Source organism: Drosophila miranda (genome assembly GCF_003369915.1).
Source record: "Drosophila miranda strain MSH22 chromosome Y unlocalized genomic scaffold, D.miranda_PacBio2.1 Contig_Y1_pilon, whole genome shotgun sequence".
In the NCBI taxonomy this organism is placed as follows: Eukaryota; Metazoa; Arthropoda; class Insecta; order Diptera; family Drosophilidae; genus Drosophila; species Drosophila miranda.
Genome location: NW_022881603.1, coordinates 38,305,102 through 38,315,079, shown reverse-complemented (window position 1 = coordinate 38,315,079; position 9,978 = coordinate 38,305,102). Strand labels below are relative to the sequence as shown.

Below are 9,978 nucleotides of genomic sequence, written 5' to 3'. Positions count from 1 at the left end.
ACAGCGCTAGACGTTTCGTAGCATTCTGTAACTACTATCGACGTTTTATTAAAATCTTCGCCGACTATTCACGGCACATAACAAGATTATGTAAAAAGAATGTTACTTTTGAATGGACAGATAAATTTCAAGAAGCATTTCAATATCTGAAAAAGAAACTTATGGAACCAACACTGTTACAATACCCTGATTTCAGCAAAGAATTTTGCATAATCACAGATGCAAGCAAAGAAGCATGTGGAGCAGTTTTAACTCAAAACTACAATGGACTCCAACTTCCCGTTGCATATGCATCAAGAGCATTCACAAAAGGTGAAAGTAACAAAAGTACTACGGAGCAAGAATTAACAGCAATTCACTGGGCAATAGTACATTTTCGACCATATATTTATGGAAAACATTTTACAGTCAAAACAGATCACAGACCCCTAACATATTTACTTTCAATGGTCAATCCAAGTTCAAAATTGACACGAATTCGGCTCGAATTAGAAGAATACGACTTTACAGTCGAGTACCTAAAGGGAAAAGGTTATTTTGTGGCAGATGCCCTATCAAGGATAACAATATCCGAATTGAAAGACTTACAAATCAAAGTCCTGAGAGGCACTACCAGGCACCAAAGTAAACAGAAAAATTCCTGCGCAGGAAAAGAACAAATAGAGTTGCCTATGCAAACTCTTAACGAAGCTTCTAAGCCCAACGTATATGAAATCATTTGTAATGACGAAGTACGAAAAGTAGTGGCCTTGCATATAATAAATAATACATGTTTCTTTAAACATGGAAGAAAAATTATAGCAAGAATTAATGTTAGCGATTTGTATACCAATGGAATTCTCGATTTAGGTCAGTTCTTCGAAAGGCTTGAAAGGCAAGCCGGTATACATAAAATCAGCAAACTCAAAGTGGCACCGAGCGAAAAGGTCTTTGAATCAGTTTCAATAGATACTTTTAAAGAAATGGGCAATAAAATATTAAAATCATTAAGAATAGCGCTACTCAGGCCGGTGACCAAAGTAGAAAAAGAAAAAGATCAAGAAGCTATACTGTTTACATATCATGACGATCCAGGAGGTCATACAGGCATTACAAGAACGCTAGCGAAAATCAAAAGACACTTCTATTGGAAAAACATGACCCGTCATGTCAAAGAGTACGTACGTAAATGTCAGAAATGCCGAATGTCGAAAACAACAAGGTGTACCAAGCCACCCTTAACCATAACAAACACACCAATATATGCTTTTGACAGAATGATAATAGACACAATTGGTCCATTACCAAGAACAGAAAATGGTAACGAATATGTGTAGTAACACTAATATGTGATCTTACAAAATATTTAGTAGCCATTCCAGTTGCAAACAAAATCGCAACAACAGTCGCAAAAGCTCTATGGCACATAATTATTGTCCATATGAATTAGTTTACGGCAAGCAAAGCAACTTGCCACAATATTTTAATATCATAGATAGAATAGATCCATTATACAATATAGATGACTATTCTAAAGAAACAAAATTCAGATTAGAAACAGCTTTTAAAAGAGCAAGAATCTTTCGTATCTTTCGTAGTGATCAGACGTGTTTTTGTTTTGCGCTCCGCATTTTTTCCTTTTGTTTTGAATAAACAGCCGGTGTTTTCCTGACTAAATTCTAATTATACTTCCTAACCAGACAATCTGGAAACCTGTTCTATTGCGCGAGTGCATGCCTTTTGATTTGTGTTAAAACATTATTTAACTTTTTATTTTTCGGCGTCGGCTTGTGCTTGTGCTTGTGTTTGTGTTGTTGCAGTGAGTAAGTACGCATTACATTGCATTGCAGTCCGCTCTCGTCTGGTAGCTTTTGTTGTTTTATCACTCTCTCGCTATCACCTCAACTTCAATAACTGTTCTTTCTCTCTCGCTCTTTAAACTTTCTGAGCAATAGCGCTCTCTGCTTAGTAGCTCTCGCTATAACCGCTCTCCACTCTGCTCTCTTTTTTTTACCAATTCCGCTTTGAGCGTTGTCTGGCACATTGGTCTGATACCAATTTGTTTTGCAAATAATAGTAAATAAATAAATAATAAAATGGAATACGCTGTGGTCTGTGCCAAAAAAAGCTGTAAGAAGCAGATCACCCACGATCAGCCGAATGTCCCCTGCTGGCTCTGCGACAGCGTAGTGCACGCAAAATGCGCTGGATTTTCTGGCCTCGTGAGTGATGCTATAGCCAAACGTAATGGCTTGCATTACAGTTGCGAGGCATGCCGTGCGGTGGAGAAAGACATGGTGGCTTTCATGAGGCAGACGCGGAGTGGCTTTAAGGAGCTGACCGTTGGTTTTAAAAACCAATACGATCGGCTCCTAGCCATGGAGGCTCAGTTTAGCGGTTTAAAACTGCTGAATGAGTCTCCGAGGCGCAAAAAGGTCACTCCGCGGGATCTGCAATTGCCAACCGTCACTCAGCCGTGCGCCGCCGAAAAACTGACTCCGACCACTCCAAGTGTGCAGCAGTTGATCTCGTTTGCCACTCCAAGGGCAACGACAGCTGCTGGCGACGCAGATTCGGTAGCCGAATTCATCGCCTCGGAGAATGTGCAGCCAAGTACGTCTGCAGCGTCCGTGTCCGTGGTGTCCGCAAGTTCGCTAATTGTCCCGTCTATACCGATCCCACCAGTAAATAGACGTTCCGGACCTCCGGATATTGCCACCACAGGTACTAGGCCTGTGGTGACTAAACCACTGGTGGGAGTCCCACCAAAACGACAAGTTTTTAGTTCACGGCTGGCCCCTGACCTCACATCTAATGATGTAATTGCTTTTATTCAAAGCAAAATAAAAGCCGTGGGTTTAAAGGTGGAGAAATTTAACTTCTCTTATGCCAGGGAGATAGCCTCGTTTAAGATAAGCATCTCCACAACTCAATTTGACACCATTTGCTCCGCCAAATTTTGGCCGGAGCATTTGGTGGTGAAGGAGTTTAAGGCTAAGAAGAAGAATAGGCCCCCCATATCCCTTCCAAACCTTTCCAGTGTGCCACCCTCAACCTCAACTTCAACTTCCTCTTCCTCAACTTCCCGTCTTGCTTCCACCTTTCCAAAAAACTAACTTCTCTTTAGTAACCTATCAGAATGTAAGAGGCTTGCGTAGTAAGCTCAGCATTCTTTTCCGGGATAGTGTTGCATTTGCTTCCCACGTTATTGTGTTTACTGAAACCTGGTTAAAGCCGGACATTCTTAGTTCCGAGATTTTGGCAGGTCGGTACACAACTTTTAGAAAGGACCGTTCGTCTCGACGTGCAGGGGGGGTTCTAATTGCAGTGGACTCTTACTTCACGTCGGAACACTTCACAGTCCAAGTTCAACAGGAACTGGAATTCCTGTGTGTAAAACTGATTCTTCCCGCTTTCGCTATATTTATTACTTGCTCGTATATCCCACCTTCTTCGGATATTTCAATTTATGAGCAGCACTTGTCCGCTTTAACCGCTGTTTCTTCCTCGCTATCTGATAAAGATCGTATGATAGTTCTTGGTGACTTCAACTTGCCAGGAACTGTTTGGTCTTCGGTAAACGAGTCTAGTATCCTAGTGCCCATGTCACGCCATGACTTTGTTGACGGCTTGCTTGACCTATCCCTGTCTCAAGTCAACCATGTGAAAAATTCCTTGGGTCGATTGCTTGATCTGTGCTTTGTATTGGATCCGACCATAGTGTTGTTAACCCGAGCCCTTCCGCTCACTATACCTGAAGACGCCTACCACCCTACTTTCGAGGTGTCGCTAGATATAGGACCAACTGTATTGGATCGGTCGAGTAGGCTGCCCGAACGTGTCCGCTGCTTTCGTAAAGCCGAGTTTGCGAAGCTTAATAACCTCATTAGGGATTTTGATTGGTCCGCTTTGTACTTGTGCACTGATATCATAAAAGGCACAAACATTTTTTACAATGCTCTTGGCACATTTTTCGATTCTTGTGTCCCGCTTTCTTGTCCGACTAGATCTGGAAAACCCCCTTGGTTTACCAAAGAGTTATCCAGTCTAAAAAACTTAAAATCAAGACTTTATAAAAAATTTCAAGAAGTGGGTTCTCCTACTTCTCACTCTCGCTATGTATTAGCTCGGTCAAACTTTTCAGTTCTTAATGCTCAATGCTATAAGAACTACCTATCTCGATGCAGGATACGTTTTTCTCAGGACCCTAAACAGTTTTACAGCTTCGTAAACAGTAAGCGTAGAACGTCCGCACACCCATCCTCGCTATCATTTTGTAATACGTCGGCAAATAATGATCAGGCAATTGCCGATCTTTTTGCCCAATTCTTCCAAACCACCTATTCTGAGGAAAGCTACTCTGGTCATCCGTACCCATACGGTTTACCGAGGTCGAACGGCATTTTCAGTCCCTTGTTAAATGAATGTTCCCTACTTCATGATCTTCGACTAGTTAAGCCGGTGTTTTCACCGGGTCCAGACGGGGTTCCAGGTTGTGTACTCAGGTACTGCGCCGAGGCTCTGTGTGGACCTTTGCTTATACTATTCACCCTATCCATTGATTCTTCTTGCTTCCCCCCGATCTGGAAGGAATCGTTTATAATTCCTCTCCATAAAAAAGGTAGCAAGTCTGATGCAAAAAATTATAGAGGTATAGCAAAGTTATCCGCTATTCCTAAAATGTTTGAGAAGGTTTTAACTCCGCACTTGCAACATCTCTGCAAGTCACTTATATCTCCAACTCAGCATGGATTTATAAGGCGGCGATCAACCACCACGAACTTGTTAGAGTTTACCTCTTTCATTATTAAAGGCTTTCAAGGTAACTTACAGACGGATGTTATTTACAACGACTTTAGTAAAGCATTCGACTCTGTAAACCATTCCCTTTTATCGCATAAACTTGACCTTTTAGGGTTTCCGCCCAACCTCCTGAGATGGATTTCTAGCTATCTTTGTTCTAGGTCTCAAAGAGTCCTCTTCAAAAACTCCCTCTCTTTCCCAGTAAAGGTTTCTTTGGGAGTACCACAAGGCAGCCATCTAGGACCCTTACTCTTCACACTCTTTATTAATGACTTACCTTCAGTATTAACATACTCTCGAGTACTTATGTATGCGGATGATGTTAAACTCTGTGTCCAGTACAAGGACATTTCATTTCATTCTCGCTTGCAATCCGATCTCAATAACTTTCAGTCATGGTGTTGTGCAAACTTGTTACACCTTAATGCCTCGAAATGCAAAGTTATGACATTTCATCGTTCTAGCCCTTTGTTGGCTCCCTACACCCTATTTGGTGGTTCTCTTGAGAGGATTACCCTGGTGGATGATCTGGGTGTTATGTTAGACCCCAAGTTAAAGTTTTCCGAACACATTTCTACCATGGTAAATAAGGCCATGGGCGTGCTTGGGTTTATAAAGAGGTGGTCAAAGGAATTTGACGACCCCTATATAACAAAGACTCTCTATACCTCGCTTGTTCGTCCGATCTTAGAATACGGCTCCTGTGTATGGTGCCCTCAGTACAAAGTACACCAGGACCGTATAGAATCAGTACAGAAAAACTTTTTACTCTTTGCTCTGCGGGGCCTTAACTGGGATGCGGGTGTAAGACTACTATTAGTAAACCTCCCATCCTTAGTTAACCGTAGAAAAATGCTTGGTGTGATATTTATGCACAACTTATCAGGGGTGACATAGACAGCCCTGATCTGTTGAGCCGCATAAACTTCACGATTCCTATTAGACTGACTAGAAATTTTATACCGTTGTTCCTTCCACTTTGTAGATCGAATTATTCCTTGCATGAACCGTTTAGGGTCTTATGCTCGGATTATAATTTCCTCTACCATATTATATCCACCACTAATTCTCTTCCTCTTATTAAATTATTAATCCTTACACACCTTTCTATTAATTAGTAACTGTAGTGGTATTTGTACTTTGATTGCATGCTTAGTTTCTTAGTAAGTTTAGTACTAATTTTCCTCGAATGTTAGTCTAATAGCTATATTTCTTGCATGTTCGCGTTTGGTTCGGCTACGCACCGCGCGTCATGCGGCAGCGCCCCTCGGTCGGTTGGGCGGGAGGAGGGCTGCGTTTTGCCTGGGATCCGCGCGTAACAGCCTTCTGCTGGTGTCACACGGGCCACTTGACGGTGCAGTAACTGCATCGCCTCTTGAAAGATGCAGTCATTGCATGTCAAAGTCCACACAAAGAATAATGTTAGAAACACATAAAGCTAAGAATAAGGAATACTATGATAGGAAAATAGCTACTATAGACATAAACATAGGAGATAAAGTCCTTTTAAAAAATGAAACAGGACATAAATTAGATCCTCTCTATATAGGACCATTTGAGGTTATAGAAATATAAAATAATAATAATATTATCATAAGCTAGGGGGAACGTTGTGAGTTGCAGCGGACACCGCAACTCTACAGTTATACCCGATACTAAGTCAGTATGGCTCTCCTCCATACTGATCCAGATTCAGCAATCTGATAGATATGATCATTATCTATGATTCTGCGTTTTTAGTTTTCTCGTATCCTCAATATTGTGGATGCAACAGATTTTCGTCCTTTGTGGGGGCGGAAGAAAGTGGGGCGAAATTTTGAGATATACGTTTTAAAGTGAGATCTAACAGGAGTGCGGATACCAAATTTTGTATACCCAATACTCAAAACGAGGGGGAACGTTGTGAGTTGCTGCGGACACCGCAACTCTACGGTTATACCCGATACTAAGTCAGTATGGCTCACCTCCGGCAGACGCCGCTAATATTAAACGACACGACAAAGAGTGCGTGCGAGAGAGACAGAAAATCAGTCTGAGCGTGACGTCGGGCGCTGCGTAGCCACTGCAAATTGATTTGTTCCTGTTGGCTATAAAAATGATCTGATCTGATCCAGATTCAGCAATCTGATAGATATGGTCATTATCTATGATTCTGCGTTTTTAGTTTTCTCGAATGTGCAATATTGTGGATGCAACAGATTTTCGTCCTTTGTGTGGGCGGAAGGGGGTGGGCCAAATTTTGAGATACACGTTTTGTAGTTAGATCTAACAGGAGTGCGGATGCCAAATTTAGTTACTCTAGCCTTAATAGTCTCTGAGATTTTTGAATATCCCCAGATTTTCGTCCTTTGCGGGGGCGGAAGGGGGTGTGGTGAAATTTTGAAACAAACTCGTCTCGGTCCGATATATTAGGAGTGTGGATACCAAATTTGGTTTCTCTAGCTTTTGTAGTCTCTGAGATCTAGGCGCTAATGTTTTACTCTAAGCAAAGCCGCCTATGCTACGTGTGTGTTAGAGAGAGACAGGGCGAGAAAAAATGAAATTGTTTTCTTGATGCTGGCTATAATAATAATACGATCCAATTCAGATTCCGCAGTCTTAAAGATTTTGGTTTTCTCATATCTTTAAAATTGTGGATGCCACAGATTTTCGTCCTTTGTGAGGGCGGAAGTGGGCGGGGCGAAGTTTTGAAATATTTTTGTAGCAGTGACAAATCACAGAAGTCTGGATCCAAAAACATCGTTGCTCTAGCTCTTATAGTCTTTGAGCACTAGGCGCTGAAGGGGACGGACAGACGGACGGACGGACGGACGGACAGACAGACAGGGCTCAATCGACTCGGCTATAGATGCTGATCAAGCATATATATGTGGCCCCGGATTTTCCGTAGTTGTACTTTAGTCCAGGACGCCAGGTTTTATTATAATTAGTCTTTATTTATGAATATTATTTAAGATTAGTTATGATTACAACGGTCGCTGTGCTTTAAGTATATTTTGATTAATACAGATATTTGCGCTCGTAATTTGCGTGTGGCTGAGTGAGACTTTGGCACCGAATTAAATGGCGTCGATCGTTGAGGCTGTGTTCCCTTCTCTCTTTGTTCGACGGCCGCTTCTAGTCTCTCTCTCTGTTACTTCCTCTGTTATCTCTACAGACTCTGTTGCTCTCCCACCAAATCCCACATTCGGCTTTCCTGACATAGAGTTCGCCCCGAACTCCTTCATAAATTCGGCCACCGTAGATGTTTTAAAAGGGCCTTCTCCTTCACCCACTCTTTCTACATCATACCGGCCGTGCTTGTGAATCTTGACCACCTTATAGGGCCCTAGAAACTTTCCCCTCAACTTCAATCCAACACCATATTGGGTCCGCCTGATTGCAACTAAGTCATTGATCTTGTACGGCTTTTCATCCTTTCTCTTTTTATCGAAGGATCGCTTATTTTCTTCCTGCAACGACTGAATATTGTCAATAGCCTCATTCCTTAACTGCTCACGATCTTCGTCTAGCTCACCTATGAGAGACTGCTGTACCAATTCTCTCAATTCAGCTATGTCAGTTATACGCATGTCTACTCCTGTTAGGAGTTTAAATGGGGCGACTTTGGTACTCCTAGGTTCGACATTGTTAATTATCTGTTGCACTCTACCCACGTGCCTATACCAATTTCCTGGATTTTCTAAGCTCATCTTTGACAGCATCGGTACTACTATTTTGTGCATTCTCTCGACCTGTCCATTGCCTCTAGGTACGCCTGTAGCTATTGTAAGAGGCTTGTAGCTGAGGGCGTAAACTAAATTGACCGCCAACGGCGTTGTATGGGCAGCCATAGTCTCGCTGCTACAGGGGGTTTTGGAGTCAGGGGCTCTTAAACGGTGCTCTGAAAGGTTGGCTCCCTCTGGGGGTGAGTTAACGCTGATGGCAGGTGAAGAGAAAGAGGAGAAAGCGATGACATTCGAACGTCATCCAGCGGATCCGACCGGTCTCATAGTGGATGGGAGCGTGTCCATGTTCCTTTTGGAATTTAGATGTCGAGCGACCAACATCGCCCCGAACAGACTCAGCAAAAATCATTAATGAAAAAGTTCCAAAGTCAAGAAAAGAATATTGTCAAAGCGCGAGTGGTATCCAGCAGCAGCAAAGCAAAAGTCGCGGGACTACGGTAACTGAAGCTAGGTCGGCCACTGGGGCCAAGATTGACGGGTAAGAGGAACAAAAAGTGGGATACCACAGATCTTTCGGGGCCGAATACGTTAGACGGTTCTGTCTCCCTGCACTAGATTTGGCGCCTAGCAATTTGGGCTGGCGAAGCAGCGGCGCTCCAAGCAGCTGATCCGTCGCAGCACAGAGCGAGGGAGCAGAGACGCAGAAAAAATTCAGAGAGGCTCGACCTTCGCGGGCAGCCGGATCGACGTCGGTGAGGCGGCGGCCACAAAGCGGGACGGTCGATAATCCGCGATAGCGGAAAGTTCAGCACCGGCGAAATACGAACTGAGAAAAAGGAGGAAAATAGCGCAAATCCTACCTAAACGTGCCGTATGGCAAATACAGTTAACAAGGCCCAATTAAGATCCGCAGTACATAGGGAAGGAAAGAGTTAGTGTGTTGTTGGAGTTCAATACTCAGAGCTGCAAGGGTAATGCCCCAAAAAAATAAAGAGGGCGAGCGGAGCCAAAGGTGATGCGCGCATAGGCAGAGAGTGAAAGCGGGGGAGAGAGAGAACACGCAAGCAGCAAAGGCAGAGCCCAATAGGAGAGCGAGCGAGCTATAAAAACGCTCGCCAGCAACGGAGCCGAAGGGGGCTGGCGATAAGCCGAGTGAAGTAACATAAGTTAACATAAGAGAAAGCAGAATAGTACCGAGCAGCAGAACAGCTATTTAAGTTTACATATATATACATAAAAAAGAAATGCAGAACAGCAGTGAGGGAGCATAGAGTAGGAAAAGAAGGGCAAGAGGAAGAGTGAATATGAAACTAAAACAAATCCATAAATAGATAACCATCCATGCACAGATCAAAACAAAAACGAGGGGGAACGTTGTGAGTTGCTGCGGACACCGCAACTCTACAGTTATACCCGATACTTAGTCAGTATGGCTCTCCTCCGGCAGACGCCGCTAATATTGAACGACACGACAAAGAGTGCGTGCGAGAGAGACAGAAAATCAGTCTGAGCGTGACGTCGGGCGCTG

At 43.2% G+C, this 9,978-nt stretch overlaps 1 long non-coding RNA gene across 1 annotated transcript; it reads left to right on the top strand.

Moving 5' to 3' along the window:
• The first annotated feature begins 8,949 nt into the window (after nucleotides 1-8,949).
• LOC117190886 lies at nucleotides 8,950-9,202 on the top strand. The gene is made up of 2 exons (XR_004473866.1): nucleotides 8,950-8,988; nucleotides 9,066-9,202. It is a non-coding gene; the product is annotated as an uncharacterized LOC117190886 (long non-coding RNA).
• The last annotated feature ends 776 nt before the right edge of the window (nucleotides 9,203-9,978 follow it).